This window comes from Macrobrachium rosenbergii, chromosome 48, assembly GCF_040412425.1.
Source record: "Macrobrachium rosenbergii isolate ZJJX-2024 chromosome 48, ASM4041242v1, whole genome shotgun sequence".
Lineage (NCBI taxonomy): Eukaryota > Metazoa > Arthropoda > Malacostraca > Decapoda > Palaemonidae > Macrobrachium > Macrobrachium rosenbergii.
In genome coordinates this window covers 61767989-61795319 of record NC_089788.1, presented here as the reverse complement: position 1 = coordinate 61795319, position 27331 = coordinate 61767989, and the positions used below count along the sequence as shown (strand labels likewise).

Below are 27331 nucleotides of genomic sequence, written 5' to 3'. Positions count from 1 at the left end.
AACCCCTCCACGGTCCATTATTGACGATGAGAAGGAAATAATTGCCGTAGTTGAGGCTTCCCCAGCCTGTCCCCAACAGCAGGAAGCCCCGCATATAGCTTTACTATAAAATATGCAGCAGACTTTGTCTTCCCAGCTGCAAGCGTGACAACCAGGAAAACAGAAGAAGGATAATAGACGTCCAACTAAAGCTTCTAGACGTCCAGAAGTTTAAGACGCTGAACGTAGTGAATGAAACTCTAGACGCTGGATGCAGTGGCGTCAAGCATCTAGGAGTGAAATACCATGATGACAAGCGTCAATGAACCCAAGACGTCAAGCGTCAAGGCATTGGACGTCAGGGCGTCAGGCTTCAAGATATTGGAAGCCAAGACGTGGAGTTAGCTCAGGACGCAAGATGCACTGGCATCAAGCGTCTAACAAAGAATTAGGTCTACTGATAAACAGATAGAAATCTCAGCCGTTCCCATCCCAAGAGGTTCTATGCCTTAGGATGAAGATTCAGAGTCAGGATTTTCGGGCTTTTCCGTTTATTGCAAAGACAGGACAAGCCTCAAGAAAATTTCAGAACTTTATAAAGAGACAGTCATGCTTGGCAAAGGAATGGATGAGTCTGCTGGGAACCCTTTCCTCGCTGGAACGGTTTGTCTCCTTTGAGAGGTTAATTCTATGCCCGTTACAGTTTCATCTAAATCGGAACTGGGACAAGGAAATAGAACTGGAGACCAAGTGCATCCCCATTTCGGAACCAATAAGAACGTATTTGTAGTGGTGGAACGTCCCCGTCAAGCTCCAGGAGGTCCCTTCTCTATATTAGAGGAACCCAGACCTAGTGTTGTTATCCGACGCGTCGGACTCAGTATGGGGAGCAACACGAGGGAAATAAAAAGTCTCGGGCTCCTGGAACAGAGAGCAGGAGGAGTTAAACATCAATTAGAAGGAATTAACTGCAATCCTTCTAGCTCTCAGGGAGTTCGAACACAGTGGGGAACAAAGAGGTGCAGGTCAACACCGACAACACGGCAGCGTTGGCCTACATCAGCAAACAAGGGGGCACTCACTCCAGGTCTCTATACGAGACAATAAGAGAATCTCTTCTTTGGGCAAAGGAGGAGAATGTAAAACTAGTAACCCATTTTATCCAAGGGGAGAAAAAATGTGAGGGCGGACATTCTGAGCAGGAAATAAAGTCCTCTCAAAAGAATGAACGCTACATCAGGACTTTGGGGACGTCCTTGCATAGATCTCTTCGCCACAGCGCAAACGAAGAGGTTGGACACTTACTGCTCTCCAGTACCAGATCCCGGGGCTATATACATAGACGCGTTCCTGGTGGACTGGTCCAACTTGGACGTGTATGCATTTCCCTATTTCAAGATAATACACAGGGTACTGAAAAAATTTGTGTCACATGAGAGGACCAGAATGACCCTTGTGGCCCCTTACTAAACGACAAGAGATTGGTTCCCAGAAGTACTGGATTGGATGGTGGACATTCCGAGTAGCCTACCTCAGAGAGTAGATCTACTCAAACAACCTCACTTGGAAAGATATTACCAAAACCTACAAGCGCTACTAGTAACTGCTTTCGGACTATCGGAAAACTCACAAGAGCCAGAAGTTTTTCGAAGGAGGCAGTTGGCGCTATCGCAAATTAGGGAAGTTATCCACCTTTAAGGTATACCAATCCAAGTGGGAGGTATTTAGAGGATGGTGCAAGGACAACCATGTGTCCTCTTCCAATATTTCTGTAACCCAAATTTGTATATAGAGAACTCACCAGCATGGAACCTAGACGTGGTCCTGAGGTTCCTCATGGGGAGTAGGTTCGATCCCTTGCAGAGGGCATCTTTAAAGGACCTCACCATGAAAACTCTTTTCTTGGTCAGTTTGTACAGCGAAAAAGAGTTAGTGAGATACATGCTCTCAGCAAGAATATAGATTTTATACAAGGCAAGGCAATCTGCTCACTGCAACTAGGCTTCCTTGCAAAAAATGAATACTCATCACAACCCTAGCCCAGAACGTTCGAGATTCCGAACCTAACGGACATAACAGGGGAGGAGAGAGAGTCCTATTCCCGGTAAGGGCTCTAAGGCTCTACCTGGATAGGACAAAGGACTTTAGAAGGAATACAGAAGGGCTTTGGTGCTCAGTCAAAAAGCTCTCTGTATAGATGTCGAAGAATGCTCTGTTTTATTTTATCAGACAGTTGATAAAAGAAGCAAATATGGAATGTAGAGAGATAGACTACAAGATTCTGAAAGTAAAAACGCACGAGGTCAGGGCAGTAGCAACCTCTGTAGCTCTTAAACAGAACAGGTCCCTGCAGAGTATCTTGGACACGACCTTCTGGAGAAGCAAGTTAGTATTTGCCTCTCACTATCTAAAACAAGTCAAGACATTATGCGAAGATTGCTATACGCTGTGCCCGTTTATAGCATCTAATTCAGTAATGGGAGAGGGGAATACCCCTACAATCCCATAAACCAATACCCTTTTTCTTACCTTGGAATTGAGAATTTTTATGGTTGTTTGTGAAGACTGGACGCAGTCTTCCGCAATCATTGGGATGAAAGTTCCTTGGTAGAGCCCGGAACAAGGGTATTGAGAGGAGGTCTAGTCACATAGAGGTTATACACCGGTTGACAGCCCCTAGAGATTTTCAGCCCCCTGGGTGGATCGCTGGATCTCTTAAGGAATGCAGACATAATGAGAGGGAGTTTATTGAAGTCAGCTTCCTTAACCCAATCCTATAAAATAATACTCTTTGTTCTTGCCTTGGAATGGTTGAAATTTGATGGTTGTTTGTGAAGATTGAATGCAGTCTTCCACAATCATTGATTTTAGTCAGATGATCATTTTGTTCCTTGGTAACGCCCGGAACAAGGGTATTATAGGTTGTCTGTCACATAGAGGTTGGTGCACCGGTTGGCAGCTCCTAGAGGTCTTCAGCCCCCTGAGTGGATCGCTGGACCTCTTAAGGAATACAGACATAATGAGGCGGAGTTCATTGGACTCAGCTTCCTTAATCCAATTCCATAAAACAATACCCTTTGTTCTTACCTTGGAATGGTTGAAATTTTATGGTTGTTTGTGAAGATTGAATGCAGTCTTCCACAATCATTAATTTTAGTCAAATGATCATTTTTGTTCCTTGGTGGCGCCCGGAACAAGGGTATTATAGGTTGTCTGTCACATAGAGGTTGGTACACCGGTTGGCAGCTCCTAGAGGTCTTCAGCCCCCTGAGTGGATCGCTGGACCTCTTAAGGAAAGCAGACAAAATGAGGGAGTTCATTGAAGTCAGCTTCCTTAATCCAGGTAAGGACCTTAAGTTGGTTTATTAACCCTTAAGCAAATTCCAACGATGTTGGCTGTCTCTGACCCTCCACCAAAGGTGTCAATCAGCTATATATATAGCTACCAGGTAAGTTAGATGTTTAAAAATGATATTTTCATAATAAAATAAATTTTTGAACATACTTACCTGGTAGTTTATATAATTAAATTCCCACCCTCCTCCCCTCTAGAGACTAGGGGCATGGAAGATCTGAGGAATAGTTGGAATGGTTCCAGGTACCTGGGTAGAGGCGCACAGGTGGTTCACCTGACTACCGATCGGCGATTGCTTCGAGTTTTTGAAATTCTGCCGTGACGTCAGGGACTTAAGCTATATATATAACTACCAGGTAAGTATGTTCAAAAATTTATTTTATTATGAAAATATCATGTTACGTATGCATAAAAAATCTCTCTCTTATCTCAGTGAGAGAGTGAGAGAGAACAGAAATACGCTCAAACACTAGTGATAGTACATACACAAAGCATCTGAGCTACAAGCCAATAAGCAACAAAGAAAGCTGTGTGATTGGCTACTTCCATCCCTTCCAGTCAATAGCATGTCGTCATGGGGGAAAGAGAGGGAGAGAGACCTTACCTTACAGACCTTACAGTTCGTTCGGGTTGCCCCGGGTCCCTCAGTGTGAGGCACCTCTGAGAGATAGAGAGAGAGAGAGAGAGTGTGAACCAGGTTGTGTTTACATCAGTAAAACAATTACAAATGTTGGGATGGTTTTTTTATACATATTACGATGGTAATACATTAGATCAATGTTGAGGGATTTTACTTAAACATTTTACTGATATTTGGCAGTGTTAACATTGATATTAATATTTGAAAATTAGTAAATAATTTTTTTTTTTTATAAAAAATGTATTTAGTCATGAAAATAAAGTGAAATACAGTAATTAGTGAATATTGCTCTAGAAAAAGCTGCAAATTAGGGAATTTTCCACGATGCATTTGGAGATAAGTTCCACAGAAAAACCTGTGACTAACTGAAGACGCGAACTCTGAACCGCGATCCGTTGGGGGTCCACTGTACATATAAGAGAGAATGTGATGATAATAATAGTTATAAAACTTAGGCCTGAAGAGGCAGAGGAATCTCTTGTTCCTCTTACAACTCAGTTGTAGTAAAGTAACGGAAACAGTTGTGTACAGATCATATAAAGTAGCCCTGCTGAACCATTAGTAGCTGATTTTGATAGTGTCCCATCATTGTCTCCTTAACCCCTAAGTGTTTAGGGCCGTCATGTAAGATGTCTCGAATCGGAAGATTAGAAACTTCTTAGCACGACCTTTGAAGTCTTCCTTCTAGTGTCCTCCCCAAACCACTCTCGAGTTCTGCTTCAGTAGTGCTCTGGGTCGCATTCTAAGTGGAAAACCACACGTGTAACCATAACTGATGTTTTGAACTCCCAGTTCAAGTAGGCTGTGTGGTTCTTCAGAAGGCTGTGTGCAGAATTTCAGAAGTGTCTGGCAAAGCGTCAGGAAGAACCTTTGGTAGTGATGGTTCTCAGGGAAGGATACTTTGTACCTTTTTACCCCTATCAATTTCTGTCCTTTTCCCCACACTCTTCACACAGAGAAGTTCAGAATTGGGAGGGGTAAATTGGATAGTTGTTATGCAACTAGGTCATCAAACCATGGGCATTTCAAGTCTCAGCCAATTTATTCATATTACTCCCTTTTCGATGAGCCAGTCAGTGTGGTCGTGGCTGCCTTTCAGAATGGCAAAGGATATTTTCTGTCGACATGTAGGACACGTACTTCCACATCCCGGTACACCTTCAGTCTAAGAGAAGTATTCGCCTGTGTGTTGGAGTTTTTAGGAGGTTGGATTCATCTGCTTGATATCGGAGTAGTTCTCTCATTTTATTGGACGACTGGTTTGTTCTCACCAATTTGTTTCTGACAAAGATGAGGGTGAAGAATGATGTTTTATGTCTAACCTCAGAGCTGGGCATTTTGTTCAATATTTACTAATCTATGCTTTTCCGATCCAGTCAATTATTTATCTGGAAATGAAGATTAGCGCTCTATTTTTAGCTGTTTTTCCAACAGAGATAGATAGACAGTTTTCTACCACTTTTGAGAACTTTAATGGGTTGGCCTGTAGCCCTCAAGAACCTTTACTGTCCTCAGATGTCTCAGAGGAAGATTAAGGGCCATTCTGAGGAACATTTGATGTCAGGGACATGGAAGGTAAACAACCTACAGCTTTTGGCAATTTGGAATGGTCTTACACAAGCAGAACATCTAGTCAGAGACAATATGACTCTAGTCTTTTCTGACAAACAACCTCTCGATTCTTACATAAGACGACAAGAGATTTGGTCAGGCTAGCAAAGAAACTTCCTTCTCCTTTGGAAAGAGCCCAGCAACATCATTCCTTTACCTCGTTTTGTCCTAGGGAAAAACATTGTTATTGAAGACCAGCTCAGCTGAAAGGGCAAAGTCTTCAGTCAGATAGTCTCCTGTTCCTCAGGTTTGCCAGTTTTGGAACTTCTGGGGAGACCCAAACACCAGTCTGTTCACCACTGCCCAAAACTACTCTCCTAGCATACTGCCCTCCATGCCAGAATCCTCAGGCATTGGTAGTTGATACTTTCTTTGAGAATGGTTAAATCTAGACCATTATGCTTTTCCTTTGTTTGCTTTTTTAAGGAAATACTCAACAAGTTATTAGCTTTGCAGAACACAGATGATTTTGATTGCTCGTTGGTGACCCCAAAGGGAATAGTTCCTCCAACTTCCTTTCCTGGTGGTGGATGTTCCTCATCTCTTCCATTCAGGAAAGACATCTTCAGACATTCTTATTATTTGAGAAGATTCCATCAAACCTCCACATGCTTCATTTGACCGCATGGGGATCGTCATTGTCTGTTACGAGCTAAGGGCATTTCCAGCAATCCTTAAGTTTAGAAGGCCCTCCACTGTTTGACTTGTGTATCAATAACAGTAGTCAGTTTATTGATCTTGATGCTTGTCCAGAGTGATATCCAGCACCTGTCCACTAGATAGCCCGATTTAATTCCTGCCAGTATCTCGGGTACGCAAAGCAGTTTGCTGTCTCAGCAATCAAAGGATACCACTTTACATTGCATTCAATTCTGTATCATGCAGACTGGAATATCGATCACTGTTTAAAGTTTGAAGATGTTTTCTATCTTTTGTGTTGAAAATTTCAATCTTCCTTTCATGGTTTATGATAAAATTTAGATGTAGTCCTCCAGATTTTAACATAACCTCAATTTGACCCTTTTGATAAGAACTTTCAAGACACCTTCTTTTAGCTCTTGCCGCTGCAAAGTGTGTTAGTGAGCTTCAAGCTCTTTCTTGTATGTGGGCTTTGTTCTAGTGGCAGCCTCTCTCTTTTCTTTCATTGCTTAGAGAAAAGATTAGAAGTGAAAGCCCTTCCCAGATTTGTGACATTGCTTATTGTTCCTACACAATATACAAACCATCAGTCCTCTACATAAGGAATTACTTTCAGCGAAGCTGGAACGGCCGTTAAACTTTCGATCAAGGTGGTTAGGCAGTTAACTGTCCTGCCTGCCCGGATGTAAACATTCCAGTTTGCTTTCAGCCGTTGTACAATGCAGATGTGTTTCCTGACTCTCTGCCCTGATCACCGTTTCACTTTTTTCCTGGTGGGATCTTTCTTGTTTTCTTTTCATTATCATCTGCTTGTGTGTTTGATAATTTTATGCAAACCCACGAATCATCTAAACCTGTATGGAAGGCCATCACCCAGCGTGTGTGTCCTGGTGTTGACGGCAAGGGTTGCACTCAATTCCGCTTGCCCGTTGACGTTGACCCTCGTGTCCTCTGCACTAGTTGCAGGGGGCATGATTGTAATCCTGAATCAACTTGTATTGAGTGTTGCTCCTGGTCGCCTGTGCAGTGGGCAAAGTTTACTGGTAGGAGACAGTACAAGAAGAAAGCTTCCAAAGTGTCCTCCAAGGGTTACACGCTGCCGACTACGCCTTTGGTTGCCAACCCTTTTCCCTCGTTTCTCATTCCTTCTGTTGATCATTCTGTATGAGATTCAGGAGCTTCGAGTGCTTGACAAGGTTGAGTCACTTCAAGTACTCGAGTTTCCCTGGAACCTCGAGTACCCCAAACCAGCACTGGAGAGTCCACTCCTTGGTCTGGTTTAGGCACAGGACGAGAGAAAATGACAAACCCTGCTGGTACTTCGTCATTGCCTGCCAGTACTTCTTCGAGTACAGTGCTCAGACAGGTTCCCATCCAAGTGCTTCAGACTCAAGGGTCCGAGCACCTGGAGATGCAGTGAGGAGGTCGCCTGTGTACTCTTCTTCATGGCAGGAGGCTTCAGCCTTGAAGAAGGCTGGAGCATGTCAAGTTCACACCAGGCGATGCCCGATCACTCGACTCGGCCATCCCTTGTTCATGTTCTTGTGATTGAACCCGCTAACCGGAGGAGAACATTCGGGTACGCTCGCTTGAACCTCTACACTCTCCTTGGCACAGCACCTCACCACGGTATAGGCGCTCTCCTAGACCCATGCTGCTATCACCACCACAGGTTGGCGACCGCCCAGGGCCTTCCTCTCCTGCAGGTTCTTCCAGTAGGACAGGAAGGAGTGGTTGATTCCCCTCACCTATCCCCTCAACTTCCTGGGGTTACACCAGGAGGCATGAGTCGGTTAGGAGGGACTCCAATGAGAATGCTTCTTCTCATAAGAGTTCTACCACGAGGGCCTACGCCCCGGGTCTGGTTCTTGGACCAACTTGGTCGTATGCCCAAGTGGTTGAGGAAGGATCCAAGGGGTCTGCCAAGGTTCTCCCTCCTGCAGGGAGAGTTGATCAGGAGGTCTGCGCCCTGGAAGGGCTCGAGGACCCTCTTCCCCAGGATTCAGACACCCCCGAGATACAAAGGACCTTTTCGGAGATTATTACGTTGATTCGTCAGCACAGCAATCTCGGGAGGGGACCATGGCCTCTTCTGCGGACCGTCCTTTGAGCCTTGAATCTTTCTGGGGTCCTAAGAAGGAACCCAAAGCTTTGGTGGGGCTGCCATGGTCCGCATTTTCTGAAGGGTTACTGGAACAGGTGAATAATCTGGTCTCTGGGCAGGATAATTCGCTTTGTTCGAACCATTCAGAGAAGCTACTTCCCCCTCCTCTGCCCCAGCAAAAGCATTGCTACACGCCCTTGGAGGGGTCATTGCCAACTAACCAGGTCAACCTGGACCTGGTTCATGTAGGCCTAGGTCTTTTACTGCAGCAGCTTACTGCGGAAGGGATTTCTCTCTCGCAGCAAGAGGCAGTGAACCTGGAAGCTACCACCGTGGCAGCTCTCCAGATAGTCTCCTGGTTGGATCTGTGGTCCTTCACAGTTTCCAAGGTTGCCGCCTCCTCAGGTTCAATCACCCCTGGAGAGGACTCTGTATTTGTGAAACTGTGCCAGTCTGGAGGTAGGGCTATCTCCCTACCTGGCCCACCAGACGGCAAACCCATGGGCAAACCTGCTGCTGAAGAGAAGGGACGCTGTCCTGAATCGAATCTCCAGGTCTGTAGAACTCGAGTTGACTCTGACCCTCAGGAATGGACCATTGCTGGGTTCTGCCTCTCTCTCCCCCAGAGATCTGGTAGATGCTACGGTAGACAAGAGGCATGCTGAAGACAATGACTGCCTTGTCCACCAGGCAGTGGCAAAGGCCACTGTGATTCGACCCTCCTCGCAGGCAAGGAGTTGTGGTAAACTTCAAGAAGTCCGACCTCATCCCCAAGCAGAGTATAAAAAATCTGGGCATACTGATAGATACAGTAGCAGCAAGAGTCTTCCCCTCAGACTCTCGTATCAGCAGGTTCAGAAGGCAGCACAGCTGTTTCTGTCTCGATGGGAGCAGCCAGCTCGACAGTGGCAAGTTGTCCTCGGTCACCTGTCGTCATTGGAGAAGCTGGTCCCTCATGGGCGCCTTCACCTTCATTCTCTCCAGTGGAGAATGAAGGACTTCTGGTCCCAGGCTCGAGGCCCCCAGTCCTTTCCCATTCCTCTCTCGGAGGAAGTGAGACAGGACCTAGGATGGTGGATGGATGACAGGAACCTCATAATAGGAGTATCCCTGCATAGTCCCCCTCCCGACATGCTTCTGTTCTAAGAAGCATTGACCGAGGGATGTGACGCACACCTGGAGGAGTTGCTGGTTTCAGATGTGTGGAACCAAGACAACAAGCACCTTCACATCAGTATACTAGAACTCAAGGCAGCCTCCCTGGCCCTCCAAGAGTTCCAGGATCAGGTGATGGGACACTGTACTGTTGATGAGCAATGACACCACAGTAGTGGCATATGTCAACAAGCAAGGGAGCCTCATGTCTCTTCTGTTTCATCAGTTGACAATGCAGGTGCACAAGTGGGCAGTAGGTCACTCGGTAGAGCTGTCAGCCATCAGGATCAAGTGATAGGGACAGAATGGTCCCTTCACACGGACATTACAGAAAGGCTGTTCGAGTCGTGGGGACTTCCATCCATTGACCTGTTTGCCACCTGGCACAGCAGGGAGCTTCAAGTCTTTTGCTCCATCGTACCAGACCCATGACCTGCTGCAAAGGACGCGTTTCAACACCCATGGAACAACCTCAGCGCTATGCCTTCCCTCCGTTTTGTGTATGTCGGAAGGTGATCAACGGGGTGTTGATCACCCCGAATCTCAGAATGGCCACATGCCATTTGGTATCCCAACCTGCTAGCTCTACTCTCCAAGGCACCAAGAGAGATCCCCCCCCCCCCTGCACAACCTTCTGTGTCAACCACAAGTAGAACGGTTCCATCAGTCTGTGCAGTCCTTATGTCTTCACGGCTAGATACTATCCAGCATCTCTTGCGAGCGAGAAGCTTTTCTTGCAGTGCAGCAACGGAGATGGCTGGATACCTCAGTCAGTCCTCTGCAAGAGTATACCAGGGAAAATGGGCAGTTTTCTGTAGTTGGTGCTGTAGACGGGGTCTCTCTTCGGTCGGAGCTACTATTCAGCAGGTTGCAGACTTCCTAATCTTTCTTCGCCAAGAGAAGCTTCTTTTTGTCTCAGCTGTGAGTGGCTATAGGGCTGCCCTGGGCCTGGACTTGTACCTGAAGGGAGTACATATCTCCTCCTCACTGGGGATTTCACTGCTGATGAGAAGCTTCGAAAGGTCTTGCCCTCCCAGGGACCTCAGGCCCCCTGAGTGGGACATGACTCGTTTTGAGGAGCCTGACTTGTGCAACATATGAGCCTATACGAGAGTCGTCAGACAGGGATCTGACCCTCAAGGCCATCCTTTTGCTCGCCCTGGCATTGGCAAAGAGATTAGGCAAATTTCATGGACTTTCCTTTGATGTTAAACACTCGAGGGGATGGGGATCAGTTACACTCAACTTCTTCCCAGATTTCCTAGCAAAGACTCAGAACCCGTCAGTCCCTGATCCCAGGTTCGAGTCTTTCAGGATCTCCTCCCTAGGGTACTTTGTTAGTAATGATCCAGACAAGATGCTACTGTGTCCTGTTAGAGTGCTGTGGTACTATCTTAAGAGGACTTGACATCTTTATGGCTTCGTGAGATGATCAGGAGAGCGTACTCTACAGCTGGCAAAGATGACACTGGTACATTCCGTTTGAGAGCTCACGAAGTCAGGGGAATTGGTCCAGCCCTCTTGTTCCGGAAGAATCTGTCTGTTCCTCAGGTACTGAAGGCAGGGGTGTGGTCACAGCAGACCATGTTCATATCCTTTTACCTTCGGGACATTGCCCACAAATCCTTGGACACCTTCTCCTTGGAACCTGTGGTGACTGCTCAACAAGTTGTGTAGCTTACCCGGCTCCTCTAAGAGGACAGGTAGCATCTCGCCAAAAGGTGTGTGGTTATTGAAGTAAGGGAGTTTGTGTGAGTGGCTGGCCTCTCCATCCTTCATTCTCTTTCTTCAGGCAGATGCAAGAAAGTGTTACATTGAGCTCCCATTCTATTTTTCTATTCATAGATTTATAGAAGCAATTCCACCCCTTCCTCTAGCAAGGGGAGGAAGGGGACCCTGACAGTGAAACAAACTCAGTGCTTGTATTGCTTTATTGTCACCGACTCTTAGATTCATCCTAGCCCTTTTTCGAATGATGTTATGTTTCTCTCACTCACTCGAGAAGGCCCAGAAGTCTGGCAGTCTATCATGCAGTCCTTACACTCCGTTCAACATGTCAGAGGCATGGTACTCTTCCTCGCTCTATCGACTAGGAAGAGAACCCAGGTGTGGTGAGCTCCAGTCTGTTCAGAGACTCACTCAGATTCGTAAAGGACCAATGGTTTGTATATTGTGTAGGAACAAATGACAATTTTTTAAAGTAATTTGTATTTTTCTTAACTATACAAACCTGAGGTCCTTTACAGTTTTATGCCCACCTCATGCCATCCCTCAATCCGGGCAGGCGGGACTTCCACTTACCGGACGGTAGTTAATTGCCTAACCACCTTGTCTGAAAGTTTAATGGCCATTCCAGCTTCTCTGAAAGTAATTCCTTACGTAAAGGGCCTCAGGTTTGTATAGTTAGGAAAAATACAAATTACTTTATAATTTGTCACTTCTCCTAACATACAAACCTGAGGTCTTTACATATACAGTCGACCCTTGTTATATGGGGGCCAGGGTGTCCGTCTTAGCCAATTGTCCGGTTTAACCGGCGAGATCTATATATACCTATGAATATACTGTATTTCATTATTTTTTAGAGTATGAATAATAAACCAATGAAGAAACATTTGAGTTAAAGCTCATGGTAAAAGATGAAAAATGAATAAAATATGATAAAAATTATAGAATTCAGCCGCATATGCAGATGTCTTGGCCAAGACATGAATGCATAATTGCTAAGTAAAAAGAAGTGGTCTCTAAAATGAAAAGTAAAATAATGAAATTTAGATTACCGGCACACAATCCTTTACCCGAAATCCTCGGGACCAGAGTGCTTTGGTTTTTAGAGTTTTTCAGATTTCGGTAGTGTGGGGTCAGGAGCATAATCAAACATCACTACTGCAGCAAGAACATTTTTTTCCTTTTTTCATGTTTTTTTTTTCATTTTAGTTATTTATTCATTATAGTTTACTGTTATTTATATTAATAGTATACTGTTAAATGAATGTGAGATAATTAAGATCATCAGTAATAATACATTGGGACAAGTAAGACCATAAGTTCACTAACACATTGTTTTCAACAAAAACATTCCGTACAATGCAAAAATATACATGATCAAAATAATTGTAATTCAACTTGTGAATTTTAACGATAAGTAAGACTATAAAATACGTTTCATCATATCGATCTTGGACAGGATTGTTTTTTATTGTTACTGACATCATCATCAGTTTGCAGTCGTAAATCTGAGGATGGTCCGGGAATAGGATTCGCAAGTAATGACGCATCACCACGACAGACTGTTGTGGGATTTTTCATACCACTATATTAAAGTTGAAATTATGGTTGAATTCTTGTTTTCATGAAGAAATAATTATATAAAGTGAATTATTGAGTAATTGCCATCAGCAGTGAAATAATCACGATCATGGCAACATTCAAACTTAGTGCCCTCACGGCATATGTCTATCAATAGAGCAGAAGTAGAGGGCTTTCATTGGCTAGCAGATCTCCACGGCAACCAGCCAGCCAATCAGGTTTTAGCTGTGTCCTGTCTGAGGAAAAATGTTTTGCTCAGAGAAGCTGACGATGACATAAGTGAGTGTGTTTGGAATACAATACGTAGTTTTGTTCATGAAACTTACCTGTCAGATATATATATATAGCTGTATTCTCCGAAGGTCCGACAGAATTTCAAATTTCGCGGCACACGCAGTGGCCGGTCAGGTGGTTAGTACCCATTCCCGCCGCTGGGAGGCGGGTATCAGGAACCATTCCCATTTTCCATTCAGATTTTCTCTGTCGCCGGTGTTGTCAACAACTGTTGTCTGCACCTCCGTCATAGGATTTGCTTTTTTTTACTGAGTATCTCATTGTCTTTTGGTATTTTGACTTTGGATCGGTAGATCGCATACGCTTTTTGACTTTTCTTTGGGTTTTGATTTAGATTATCATTATGTCTGGGTCTAGCTCTGCTAGTTACCGTGCGTGTGTGATGTCTGAATGTAAGGTGAGGTTGCCGAAAGCTGCGGTTGACCCTCACACTATTTGTTCTAACTGTAGGAAGCATATATGCATGTTGAATGATAGGTGTGATGAATGTGCTTCTTTGTCTGAAAATGAATGGAGAGCGTATGATAAATATGTGAGGAAGTTGGAGCGTGATCGACTGAGGAGGTCTTCCTCCAGGAGTGCTTCTCTTTGCGGAAGTGTTGATGTCGGCCCTAACTCCCTGTACCTTTAGATCCTAACCCTGTGGTTTTGTCTCCTGCCCCTGAGATCGTGCCAGTGGAGACTAATATGCTTTCCGCTATGATGGAATCGATTCGTGCATTAGAATCTAAGGTGTCAGCTCTCCAAGATAAGTGTTGTGAAGTGACTAGTGCCCCCAGTGCAGTGGAGGGGGCGTCAGACCGGCCCCATCATGCCTCTAGGCCTGGACCTCTGCTGGACTCCCAGGACTCAGGGAGAGAGCATGTCGAAAGCCGAAGGAGGGTGACGGGGAACCCCCACCGGTCTGGCGTCCCTTCGGCAGGTCCTGAAGACGTTTCCCAGGCTGCCCAGGCTCGATCTCGTGTTCGGGTCCTGAAGGACTGCTTCTCGTCTTCTGACACGTCCTCCCCACGCAGGGGTTGGAACCGTCAGATAGACTCTCGCCCTCTTAAGAGAAGCTTTAGGGAGGAGGACGCTTCACGTCCTCTCTCTCCTACTCTGTGCTCCTCGCCAGAGTTTGTGGATGCGTTCCCCCCGCAAAAGAAGTACCGGACGTCATCCCAAGAAGACGTTTTTGAGCGCCCAAGAGCTCTCCCTCCTCAAGAGAAGAGGATTAGGACGCCCCCTCGTCCTTCTGCCTCTAGGTTCCGTGATTCTCCAGAGAGAGAGGCGTCACCAACGAGGACCCTTATTGCCTCCATGCAGCAGCAACTCTCCTCGTTCATTGCAGAGAGAGAGTCCAGGTCCCGTCCTCGTCGGAAGGATGTTAGACTTCCAGTGAAGAGATCTAGGCGGTCTCCTTCTCCTGCTCCTCGTTCGTCACCTTCGTCTGCTTCGCCTGCTCGTCGTGGAAGGAACCCTAGACTCTCGTCCCCAGAGGGTGTTGGGGAGGATCGTCTTGACGTCACCCCAGGACGTCCTCCCTCCCCTTCGTTCTAGGCGTCGTTCTACCTTTTTGTTGACGTCAGGTTCTTCATTTTGTTGATGACGCTCGTCAGGCTTATGACGTTCGTCATGCTGCCAGACGTGACGCCCGGCTGGACGCTCAAGAAGCTCGTCATGCTGCCAGACGTGACGCCCCGATGGACGTTTTTGACTCCCTTCAAGACGCTCCACCTGCCGTTGCTGTCGGCTCTCGTGTGGTTCCTGGTTCTCCAGCTGCTTTGCACGCCAGTTCCTCTTCCAAGCAGAGGTCCCTGCGGCGTGTTTCCTCTCCAACTTCTCTCTGCTCTTCCCCGCCCGATGTTGGAGATAGACTCAGGGTCTCGGAGTCTGAAGATGAGTTGAAGGATCAGTCCTCGTCGTCGGACTACCAGATCCTCGTCAAGCTGTTGAAGGAATTGTTTCCTGACAAGTTTCTGCCGGCAGTACCTCTCTCCCCTCCTTCTCAACTGACTTCTACTAAGTCTAGGAAAGCTCCGGGATTTCTGAAGATGACTAAATCGCTCTCCACTAAGCGGGCCTTCAAGAAAGTCCATTTGTGGATGGACTCCCGCAAGGCTCAAGGAAAGTCTTCTTTCGCCCTTCCCCCTTCAAGACTCTCGGGAAAAGCGGCGATGTGGTATGAGACCGGAGAAGACTTAGGCTTACGTCTTCCTTCCTCATCTAAGGGAGACTTCGCCTCTCTCGTTGATTCGAGTAGGAGGTCTCATCTGTCGACGGCCAAGATTCCCTGGACTCTTACGGAGATGGACCATCTTTTGAAGGGCCTTTTCAAGACGTTAGAAGTTTTCAACTTCCTTGACTGGTGTCTTGGAGCTTTGGACCTTAAGTCTCGGAGTCAGGACTCGATCTCCTTGTCGGACCTTTTGAGCATCTTGTCTTGTATGGACAAGGCGGTCCGAGATGGTTCTGACGAGTTGGCCTCGCACTTTGCGACTGGAGTGCTCAAGAAGAGGTCTCTATTCTGCGGTTTCGCTACGAAGTCCGTCTCCTTGGCACAGAAAGGAGAACTGTTGTTTGCTCCCCTTTCCAATCATCTTTTCCCGGCTTCGATGGTAAAGGACATCGCTGCAAGCCTACAAGAGAAGACCACACAGGACCTGTTGGCTCAGTCATCAAAGCGCCCTGCGGTTCCTGTGACCTCGACGACGTCAAACCGTCAACATTCTCCCAAGATGAAGAAGCCCTTTCGTGCCGGAGCATCCTCGAAGCCTTCTTCTCGAGGAAAGAACCTCTCGAGAGGTAAAGCCCTTGCTAGAGGTAGGGGCAAGAAGTGATGTGATTCTCCTCCAGATACCGGTGGGTGCCAGGCTTCTTGCGTTTTCCAAGTCTGGAAAGTGAGAGGGGCAGACAGTTGGTCCCTTTCGGTTTTAGAGAAAGGATACAAGATCCCTTTCCTTTCTCCCCTCCCCTTAAGCCTTTCGCCCTTGGACCTCTCTCCGTCGTACGGTCCAGAAAAACAAGAGATCCTATACGACCTGCTGCGGCAAATGCTCGTCAAGAGAGCAGTAGAACAGGTCTTAGACCTGAATTCCCGGGCTTCTACAACAGGCTGTTCCTGGTCCCGAAACAGTCGGGAAGTTGGAGACCTGTGCTGGATGTCAGCAGCCTGAACCGCTTTGTCATGAAAGAAACTTTCAAGATGGAGACGGCGCAGTCTGTTCTAGGAGCCTTAAGACCTGGGGATTGGATGGTATCCCTCGACCTTCAGGACGCGTGCTTCCACGTCCCCGATACATCCTCAGTCAAGGAAGTTCCTGAGGTTCGTCTTGAGGGGAAAGGTGTATCAATTCAGAGCTCTTTGCTTTGGCCTGTCCACAGCTCCCATGATTTTCACCGTCATCATGCGGAATGTAGCAAGGTGGCTGCATCTGGCAGGCGTACGTGTGTCGCTCTACTTGGACGACTGGCTGATTCGAAAAGCGTCATCGAGGGAGAGGTGTCTGGAGGATCTTCAAGCAACTTTAAACCTGACGAAGGAATCTCGGCCTGCTGGTCAACTTCGAAAAGTCACACCTGACCCCAACGCAGTCCATCGTGTATCTGGGGATTCAGATGGACTCAGTGGCTTTTCGGGCTTTTCCGTCCCCGGAACGTCAACAGCTGTGCTACGAAAAAGTCCTGGCCTTCCTAGGGAAAGAAACCTGTTCGGTGAGGGAGTGGATGAGTCTGCTGGGGACCATTTCCTCACTGGAAAAGTTTGTTTTCCTAGGGAGACTACATCTCAGGCCTCTTCAGTTCTTCCTGCAAGACAACTGGGAAGACAAGGAAAATCTCGAGTTGTCTCTCAAACTTTCCCTCGAAGTGAAGGAGCATCTCAGGTGGTGGTTGGATCCCTCGAGGCTTTCAGAGGGCGTGTCTCTCAGCCTTCCGAACCCCGACCTAGTGTTGTTCTCCGACGCGTCAATGTCGGGGTGGGGAGCAACACTGGGCAAGAGAGAAGTGTCAGGCATCTGGAGGGGAACAGGTGACCTGGCATATCAATATGAAAGAATTAGGGGCGATTTTTCTAGCCCTTCGATTCTTCAAGATCAAGTGTCGGTCGCACAGTCCAGGTAAACGCGGACAATACCACTGCTCTATCTTACCTGAAAAAAACAGGAGGCACTCATTCTCGTTCCCTGTTCGTTCTTGCGAAAGAGATCCTGTTGTGGGCGAGTTCCAGGAACGTTACGATCTTGACGAGGTTTGTAGCAGGCGTTCAGAACGTGAGAGCGGACCTGCTAAGTCGTCATCATCAACTGCTCCCGACAGAGTGGACTCTGAACCAGGAGGTGTGCCAAAAACTGTGGGGTTTATGGGGTCGTCCCTTAGTAGACCTGTTTGCAACATCAAAGAACAACAGGCTTCCGCTCTACTGCTCTCCTGTCCTGGATCCAGGAGCAGTGTCAATAGACGCCCTTCTTTGGGACTGGTCTCGTCTGGACCTTTACGCTTTCCCTCCCTTCAAGATCCTGGGAGAAGTGGTCAGGAAGTTAGCGTCGTCGCAAGATACGAGGATGACTCTGATCGCTCCGTATTGGCCTTACAAGGAGTGGTTCCGGAGGTAATGTCGCTTCTGGTAGACTTTCCAAGGGTGTTGCCTCTTCGTCCAGATCTACTCAGACAGCCCCACTTCGAACGATACCATCAAAACCTCTCCGCTCTCGGTCTGACTGCGTTCAGACTATCGAAATGCTGGCGAGAGCGAGAGGTTTTTCGAAGCAGGTGGCAAGAGCGATCGCGAGAGCCAGGAGAACATCCTCGATCGCAGTTTACCAATCGAAGTGGGCCGTATTTCGGCAGTGGTGTAGAAAGCAGAGGGATTTCCTCTTCCTCGACCACTGTGAGCCAGATTGCAGACTTCCTTCTTTTCCTTAGGGAAGTTCCGAAGCTGGCAGTCTCTACTATTAAGGGGTATAAGAGTATGTTGTCGGCGGTCTTTCGGCACAGAGGATTAGATATCGCCAACAATACGGACCTCCATGACCTCATTAGGTCGTTCGAGACGACTAAGGTGCCTCAGTTTTGGTTCCATCTTGGAATTTGGACGTGGTTCTTAAGTTCCTGATGCAAAGCCCTTTGAACCCCTTCATGCTGCTTCTTTGAGGGACTTAACAAAGAAGACTTTATTTTTAGTTGCTCTCGCTACTGCAAAGAGAATCAGTGAGATTCATGCAATATCTAAGTCAGTTGGTTTTAAAGGAGACGATGCGGTGTGTTCTCTCCAACCGTCATTTCTTGCCAAGAATGAGAACCCGTCTCACCCCTGGCCCAAGTCCTTTGAATTGAAAGGTTTGGTGGGTATTCTGGGTCAGGAACCAGAAAGACTGCTTTGCCCTGTTCGGGCTCTAAAGTTCTACTTGAACAAGACAAAAGAGTCGAGAGGTCTTGCGGATAGGTTATGGTGCTCGGTGAGAAGACCTGACGTCCCCATGTCAAAGAATGCGCTGGCTTTCTTCTTGAGGTCCACCATTCAGGAAGCGCATAAGAGTTGTCAGGAGAGTGACTTCGAACTTTTGAAAGTTAAAGCGCATGAGGTTCGGGCTGTTGCAACGTCAGTAGCCTTTCAAAAGAACATGGCTCTGAACGATATTATGAATGCCACCTTTTGGAGAAGTCATTCTGTGTTCGCCTCTCATTACCTAAAGGACGTAAGAACAGTGTATGAGTCTTGCTGTTCATTGGGACCTTACGTTTCGGCTGGTACGATCTTGGGAGAAGGAGGCAGTACCCATCCTATCCTTTAATGTATGGTTAGGAATAGTTTTTAAAATTTTTTGGTTGTGTTTTTATGGTTGTGGGTAGACTGTGGGGGCAGTCTTCCCTTTCCTTAGTTTTTAACTAGTCACGATGTTTGGTAGGTCAGGTGGTTATTTTTGTCTCTTTGCTTCCTTCTTGAGGGCTACGATCTGGGCACATAGTGGTCACGTCCCCGTTGACAGATCGTCTGGAACTCTCCAACCTTATAGGTCTCTACCTCGTTGGAAACTCCAGTAAAGCAGACGCAGACTTGGGTGACAGTAATCACGAAGTCAGCTATGCTAAAAAGGTAAGGAACCAAGATGTGTAATCATCTACATTGTTTTGTTTCTCAATCCTATGCTGTCTCTGCCCACCGCCAATGGTGCGATTCAGCTATATATATATCTGACAGGTAAGTTTCATGAACAAAATGATATTTTAATGATAAAATAAGGTTTGTTCATACTTACCTGGCAGATATATTAAATAGTGCCCACCCTCCTCCTCAGGAGACAACGGCACTATGAAAATCTGAATGGAAAATGGGAATGGTTCCTGATACCCGCCTCCCAGCGGCGGGAATGGGTACTAACCACCTGACCGGCCACTGCGTGTGCCGCGAAATTTGAAATTCTGTCGGACCTTCGGAGAATACAGCTATATATATATCTGCCAGGTAAGTATGAACAAACCTTATTTTATCATTAAAATATCATTTTAACTTCCTTGGTGGGGAAAGAAGAGGAAAGTCTTGTCTGTCTTTTTAGGGCAATCAGAATTTATTTAGATAGGTCAAGCCTAGAAGAGGTAAAGTTAACCTTTTGTTTTGTGGTTTTAGGAACCCCAGAATGTCTGTCAAAGGTGAAGTCTGGAAGAGGCAAAGTTAACCCTTTGTTTTGTGGTTTTATCAAAACTAGAATGCCTCTGTCAAAGGTTAGGGCTGGAAGAGGCAAAGTTAACCTTTTGTTTTGTGGTTTCAGAAAACCTAGAATGTCTGTGTCATAGGTTAAGCTTGGAAAAAGCAACCTTAACTTTTTGTTTTGTGGCTTTAGAAAACCTAGAGTGTTTTTGTCAAAGGTTAAGCCTGAAAGAGGCAAATTTAACCTTCTGTTTTGTGGTTTAGAAACTAGAATGTCTTTGTCAAAGGACAAGATATTCTTTGTGATGTATTTGATTAGGCTAGTGCATGAGATACTAGCTCCATACCTTTATTGAAGGTAACTATTCATAATATAAGAGCAGTTGTGACTTCATTTAGTTTTATGACAGTCTGGTGCATGAGGATGATTAATATGGTGCAGCAGAAGTGCATTTCAGTTGTTGTTGCTCACCACCTTAAGTATGCAGAATCTCTTCTGAAAACTGTAAAGCCCTTAGTGTGCTACTGGTAGTGGGTAAATTCTTTTCCTGAACTAAAGAAAGAGCAATATTTTTAGGCTCATTTAAATCTCAGGTTTGGATGTTTGGGGGAACATAAAGGTACTTTAAGGAGTGTTCTGTTTCATTCTGGCTGAATTGAAGCAGATATCTCCACAAAGCTGCTCTTTCTGCACACATATAAGAGCCTTGCTCCTAAATGGATTCCAACTTCTGACAGCAGTAGGATCCAGAAAGGATTCCAGATCTGTTAAGACTGTTTTGGGTTTCATGCCTAAAACCTTTAGCTTGAAATGCTGAGTGGATTTTTGTCTAGCTGCACTACACAACCATCCTTTTCTCAATGTGGGAATCAGCTATCTTAAACAGTAGGTAAGATTCATCCCAAATAATAAAAATTACCATAATGAAAGTAGGTAAGATTCATCCCAAATAATAAAAATTACCATAATGAAAGTAGGCTGTCAAGGAGAATTCTGACGCTAAAACATTTGAAACACACCTGGTGGAGAATAGGTGTACTAGACAGTCATTTGGGGTCAGCCATTTCTATCTTCTTTTGTTTGAATGCAAGACTTGCTTATTGGACTATCTTTAACAGTAGGTAAGTACTATCCAAATGATAAATTTTATTATGAAAATTTATATTTTATAATAAAATTTATTTTTAAATATTTTCCCCCACTGTTTTGTATCCCCACCTCTTCACTCGTAGGCTAAGAAAAACTGAATGAAAAACAATAAAACATGAACCAGAAGTTCATCTGGAAGGGATTGATCAATAGATGGTATAAAATAAGTGACCCCCATTAATTTTTTTATTTGTCACTCACTATCACCCTCCAACTGACACAGGAAAAAATAAATAAAAAAATTTTATTTTGAAAATTTATATTTTGTACTTTGAGTAGGGCTTGACTGATCTTATTGCTGCCATTGCAGGGTAATTTAATTGCTTGCATCTGAAATTTTATATGCTTGAGGTGATGTGAAACTTTTATTCGTTGTTTCTGATTGAGTTTTTGCCATTTCCTTGTGCATTTGTTTGCCTTAGTAATTATGTAGGTGAGGCACTTTGCACTTGAACATTAATTACTCTAAATTTTTATTATCAGTTTGTAGTTATTTTATAACTTATAGAAATATTTCAATTTCCCAAGTTCAAGTTAGGTGTTTTTAGATTGGTTTCATATTTGCTTAAACACATAGCTTTGTTGTTGTTAGCTTAAGATGGTCTACAGTATCATATTTATGTCACAACAGAAATCATGATGCCTTGTTTATAATAAGGCTTCATAAGAGCAACAGCTAAGCCAGGATTCCAAACCTGCTCTGGCAGATGTTAAAGTGGCCATGCACTTTAGTTGGCATGATTTGCATTGCAGCTGAAGGAGGTCGTCCTCCTAGGGGTCATTGGGTGACCTGGCAAATACCTGTATTGTCTAGGCATGTGTGCCAAAGGCCTTTGGTATGATAATTGCTGGTTTGGAAAATGGACAATCCCTTAGTGTGCCAGCTGTTGTTTGTATGAGTAGCCACAGAACAAATGTCATAACTTCTATCATAACATACATATGATATTCAATGCTATATATATGTGACTATTTTTGCAAAAAATGATTGGTAATATTAATTTGTTTTTATATTTCAGGTTGACTGAAAAGCTTGCATTTTCTGACAAAGCGCAGTGATGATAACACTGAAATCCCTCATTATTCATAGCAGACAGAGCTCATCAGTCATCATTGGCTTGTGCATTGGCATTGCTATAAGTATTATTCAGACACCCTTCATTGAAGATGACTGTACAAGATTTGACCAATTTAGCGGTAAATTGCGAGACCTCAGAAGTGATGGTACTGTTGAGGAAGACTATGAGCCCAAACTCATCATTGATAATAATTATAACAATGAAAATATACCTAAGTCATCAAAAGCCCAGAAGATCTTAAGACCTCGCTATTACTCCACAGAACTTGGAATAAGAGAGAAACTTCTGGTAGCGGTTATTTCTTCAAAGGAGACAATAGGTTCATTTGGTATTGCAATTAACAAAACTCTCCATCATCATGTTGACAAGCTGATATTTTTCATTGATGGTATTGGATCACAGAAGCTTGGGCTAGATATTCCTGTAGTTGGTTTCAAGGATACAAAGCCACTCATTAAGATATTTAGAGTGTTCTCATATTTGAGTGAAAATTATTTAAATGAATATGACTATTTCTTGGTTGTCTCCGACCATACTTATGTCAATGGCAGAAAGATTTATGACATAGTGCAACACATTAGCATCAGTGAACATGTCCATATGGGAAAGTTAATGGAAAATCCTGAGTCCTTCTATTGCTCAGTTGGTAAGTTTTGATATCTTTGTTGTGCAAGAAAGCAGATAGTCTCTCTGAAATTTGCCATTGAAAAAGATGGTAACAGATGCTTTTATAGATTCGAAAGATTTAAAAATTTTGAATACTGGTTACACATAACTTGAGAACTTAAGAGAGTAAGAATGTATAAAAGAATGTGATAATTTTCTTTGATTTTCCCAAATGTATTTTTTACTCCAGATTCAGGCATCATTCTCAGTCATTCCATCCTGCAAGCAGTGATTAGTAAGCTGAACTGGTGCACTTTCCAATACATATTCTGAAACCGATACAGATAATCTTGGCGCTGTATTCTTCATGCAACAGATAAGCCCTGTTTCAGTAGCTTGCAGGTATGTATACTAATATTGATTAAAAATGGTATTTAAGGGCTGTCAGAGCATGAACTGAGTGTCCTAATGTGGATATTATTGGTTTTTTTTTTGACTAGCCATTGTTCTTCAGAATTGCCTTTTATGTTGGAGTATTCCTCAGTATGAGCTGGAATCAGTTGTTGGATTGTGGTAAGAAGGTAGTTAATTGCTGGTAGGAGGGTGAGTGGGGAAGACCTTCACTCATCTGCCATCACCAAGCAATTTTCTTTGGCTGCTGTCAAGTGAGGATGTCTTACTGTGCTACTGCTGTCTACCAAGTTAGAACTTAAAGTTTTATTGGGTGGTTGTTTATTTACCATGGATAAGTAATGTGAACAGCAGAGGTGTAACGGGCATGAACAGCCAGAACAACCAGCTCAGGTTTGGCAGTTAATCCATGTTAACTTGTCATTTCAGGAAGAGCTTGTCTCACATGGGTGACTCCACCAGTGTTTGCTTTGGTGGCAACTGAAACTACATTGGTCAGCCATAATGAACCCCAATGCTCATGCCATTAATGGGAAGGTAATGGAGGACCTTGCTGAGTGGCAGGATGACAGAACATCCTTTTAAGAGTTTTGTTGAATAAACCAGTTTTGTTTCTGTTCTCGGATGCATTGAAATTTGGGGGAGGAAGCGGCCCTTACACCGTAGGTGACTGGACAAGAAATGAACCCCATCTCCACATGAACATTTTGGAAATGCTAGCAGCACTGCTAGCCCTGCCAGCACTCCAAGATCATGTGATGAATCACTATGTAGTGGTTATGAACATGACCATCAGTGTGTGAAGTAGTTGTATGATTAGGCTATTTACCAGGACATGGAGCTGTCAGCCAGGGACATTCTGTGTGAGAGGATGTTTTGGCAGACCAGCTCAGCCACCAAAGGCAGGTAGGAGGGGCAGAGTGGTCCTTACATCTTTTTATGGGGGAGGCTGTTCGAGTTCTGAGGAATACTCTGTTTGCCAGATACCTGGGGTCCCTGAAAGACTCCTTCCAGCACTCCTTGTACAGTCTGGATGTTTAAACTTTTCCTCCATTGAATGTGATCAAATGAATTATCAACTAGGTGTTGATGATCCATGGGCCTAGAATGACCCTGGTAACTCCTTTTTGACCCCAAACTGAGATTTCCCAGTCTGCTGGCCTTCTTCACAGGCTTCCAGACAGATTTCCCATTGCCCACTCCCAACCAGGGGAAGTGGGTCATCTGTGATTGGTGTTGTATTAGGGGTGTCCTTTCCAATTGGAGCTTGTGTTCAGCAGAGCATAGACTTTGTCATTGACCAGCATCAAGACAAGTTCTTCTCCGTGTTGAGCCAGCCCCTCAAACTGGTGGGTAAATATTTCTCTGATTCAGTGGAGCTTTTTATGCCTCTAAGGGGCTTTTAGCAGTCTTGCCCTCCTCAGGGACTTTAGCCTCTGCAGCCTTAAGCAGGCTTCACATGAGCCTATGAGGGAGGCCTCAAACTGAGATCTACCTCTCAAGACTTGTCTTCCTGCTAGTCATGGCCTTGAGAAAGTGTATTGGCAAACAACACTGCCTTTCTTCTTGCCTGGCCTTTGAAGATAGGACATCTCTTGTTCATGTTTATTCTTTGTTTGGAGAGAAGACTCATAACCCATCAAGTTCTGACGAGGCTTAGAAGAAATTTTGATTTCCTCTCATTGCTGGTGGTCTGGATGAGAAGCCTTCATGCTTGGTTAGAGTCGTAAGATGCTATCTAAGTTTGAGGCCAGAGTGTCAGTGGCTCTTTGCTAGTGCTGGCAAGCGCAAAAAGTATATTTCTTGGAACACCGTTTTTTTTTCTGGCATCATGCTGTAATCAAATTAGCTTGTGATTTTCAGGTGAAGTAGATAGTTGTACAGTTTGGGCAAAAGGTAAAAAAGTCAGGGAGTGTGGATCCATCTCTGGCATTTTGAAGTAACTGTTTGGTAGCACAAGAAATGAAAGCATGTGTCTTAAGCATCAGACCACCTTAACCTCATTCCACTTGAGGGATGTCTCCTACAGGTCCCTAGACACCTTCTCCCTTGGACCTGTGGTGGATGCTAAACAAGTTTTAAAATCACCCCCAGGTCCTTTTGGACAGAAAAGCAGATTGCCTAAGGTAATCAGAGGGCATTGAATGGGTAGCCCTCAGCTTAGCAGACTTTAGAAAAATACAGATTACTTACTGGACTAATGTACTTGTCAGCTACATTATTACAGTCGGACCTCTTAAATGTGGCACTGCATGGTTCAGCAGCTACCATGATCCGGGACGATCTTGAATCAGCCGCCATTAGTTCTTGAGCGGCTAGGAGGGCAGTGCCATGGTTCACTTTTTAGGTATTTTTAGATTTTAGAACTGAAGCTTGCTCCATTAGTACTCTAGCATAGTTAATTGCCAACAAAAACAGTATGTGAAACCAAAAACCAAAAATATACAGCATACAAAGAACCATAATTTTGCATATATACTTGTGCATCATCTGATCTTGTGCATTATCTGATCATTAAAATTTTGTCCAAAAACATGATTTCATCATACAGCATACATCGTGTATAGTGCAAGATGTATTTTCAGTAGATACTAGGTGTCCCTTCTATGCCTGTGTCAGTTTCACTAGGTTCCATTGGTAATGCATATTATATCTGAGTTAGCTTTTAACTAATAAATAGGCTTAGAAGCAAAAGCTCATTAGGTTAAATGTGAATCTTCATACATTAAATTGGCCTTACCAACCTTGTGACTTGTTTCATATTTCATATAATTAACAGCCACTTATTACTGCATACAAGACACTAGTATAAACAACGGCAAGTACTGACATAAACAATTAAATCAAGAAACAGCTATTTGTTGATATCAGTTACCATAACTAACACGTTAATTAAAGGTTGTGTTACAATTGTCGACTTGTTAAAAATTTTGCTAATTTTCAGTGGTGACTTCCATAAGTAAAAATAAGATAAATCTTTATTCATCCTTCATGCAATGGAGAGGAAAGTGTTATGAAAGTATGTCACTAAATTTATGGTTGTAGATGTGGCTGAAGAAACAAGTAATGCGCAGTCCACAAAACATTTTGGAAAGGGCAAAACCAAAATCTAATACTGGCGAAATCACACCTTTACTTCATTTTATTTACTACATTTATAAATGAAGTTTCATTTTCAAACCCAGCTTTGATAATTTACAAAAAAAAACAAATCTCGGAAATGCCTTTCATTTAGCAACTAATGGCTGTGATGATGGTAAAACTCAGTCAGCTGATGGTTTTAAGACTGTAAACATAACCAGGATGCAAATTGCACCTGATCTCTATGTTCATAAATTATACTGTAATACTAATAAATGACAATAATGCATGAAGCATAATTGCATACAGTATGTAAAATAACATTTTATTAAAATTATAATTATTCTCTCTCTCTTTCTCTCTCTCTCTCTCTCTCTCTCTCTCTCTCTCTCTCTCTCTCTCTCTCTCTCTCTCTCTCTCTCTCTCTCTCTCAGAAGCAGCAGATTTTTAGGTTTTTGCTAAAAATGAAAACTGGAAAGGTTTAAAGTGCCAGAAAACATTGAAAGGTGCCTGGAGATTAGAATTCGACATTGCACTTATAAAGTGGTTTAAGCTCCAGCGTAGTGAAGCTGTAAATATTTCCAAGGAGATACTTATGGAGCAGGCCAGAATTTCCTTCAAAACTAACCTAATGAATGACAGTGATTATTCATAAATTTTATTATACTTTTTATAACGGAGCATTATTTATGTGGATTTAGCTGGCAAGACTTTGTTTACAAAGGGGGTTTTTTAAGGGTGATTTTTGTCATCTGGGATTTTCTGTAGTCCGGCAGTGGCCTGGTCCCAAGGATGCTGGTTTTAAGAGGTATGACTGTATGGTTATTTTTTATCTCTTGTCAAGCTACTATTTTAGATGTAATACTGTTTTGAAAATAAATCTCTTAAATAGAATGTTAAAATTAAAGGCCCCAGGTTAGTTAAGGTTAGAAATTATGTGGAAGTGGTATTAGCTTAAAAGTATCTAATTTAGAAAATATTCATGTGCAGGTTATGATGTAGGTATTTGTTTCTAATTAGAAAGCCAGATAAAAGCATCTGTTTAGTTGAGGTTCTGTTGTAATTTATTTTTCTCTAGGTATACAAACTAGAGCTTCAGGCTATAATCCTATTTCAACCACCCCACTTAGTCCCAGATGCCAAGATCAAAGCTCTTGGTTATAGTGAGCGAGTGGGAGTCTTTTCGAACTTACCCTCCTCCCACTAATCAACTACCTTTTCACCAAATTCCAACAACCAATTCCAGGTCACACTGAAGAATACTTTTACTTAAAAAGCCCTGGTTTCCATACT

General features: G+C 44.1%; 1 pseudogene; it reads left to right on the top strand.

Moving 5' to 3' along the window:
* The window catches only part of LOC136831120 (chondroitin sulfate glucuronyltransferase-like), a 106630-nt pseudogene that overhangs the window by 6227 nt on the left and 73072 nt on the right, over positions 1 to 27331 (top strand).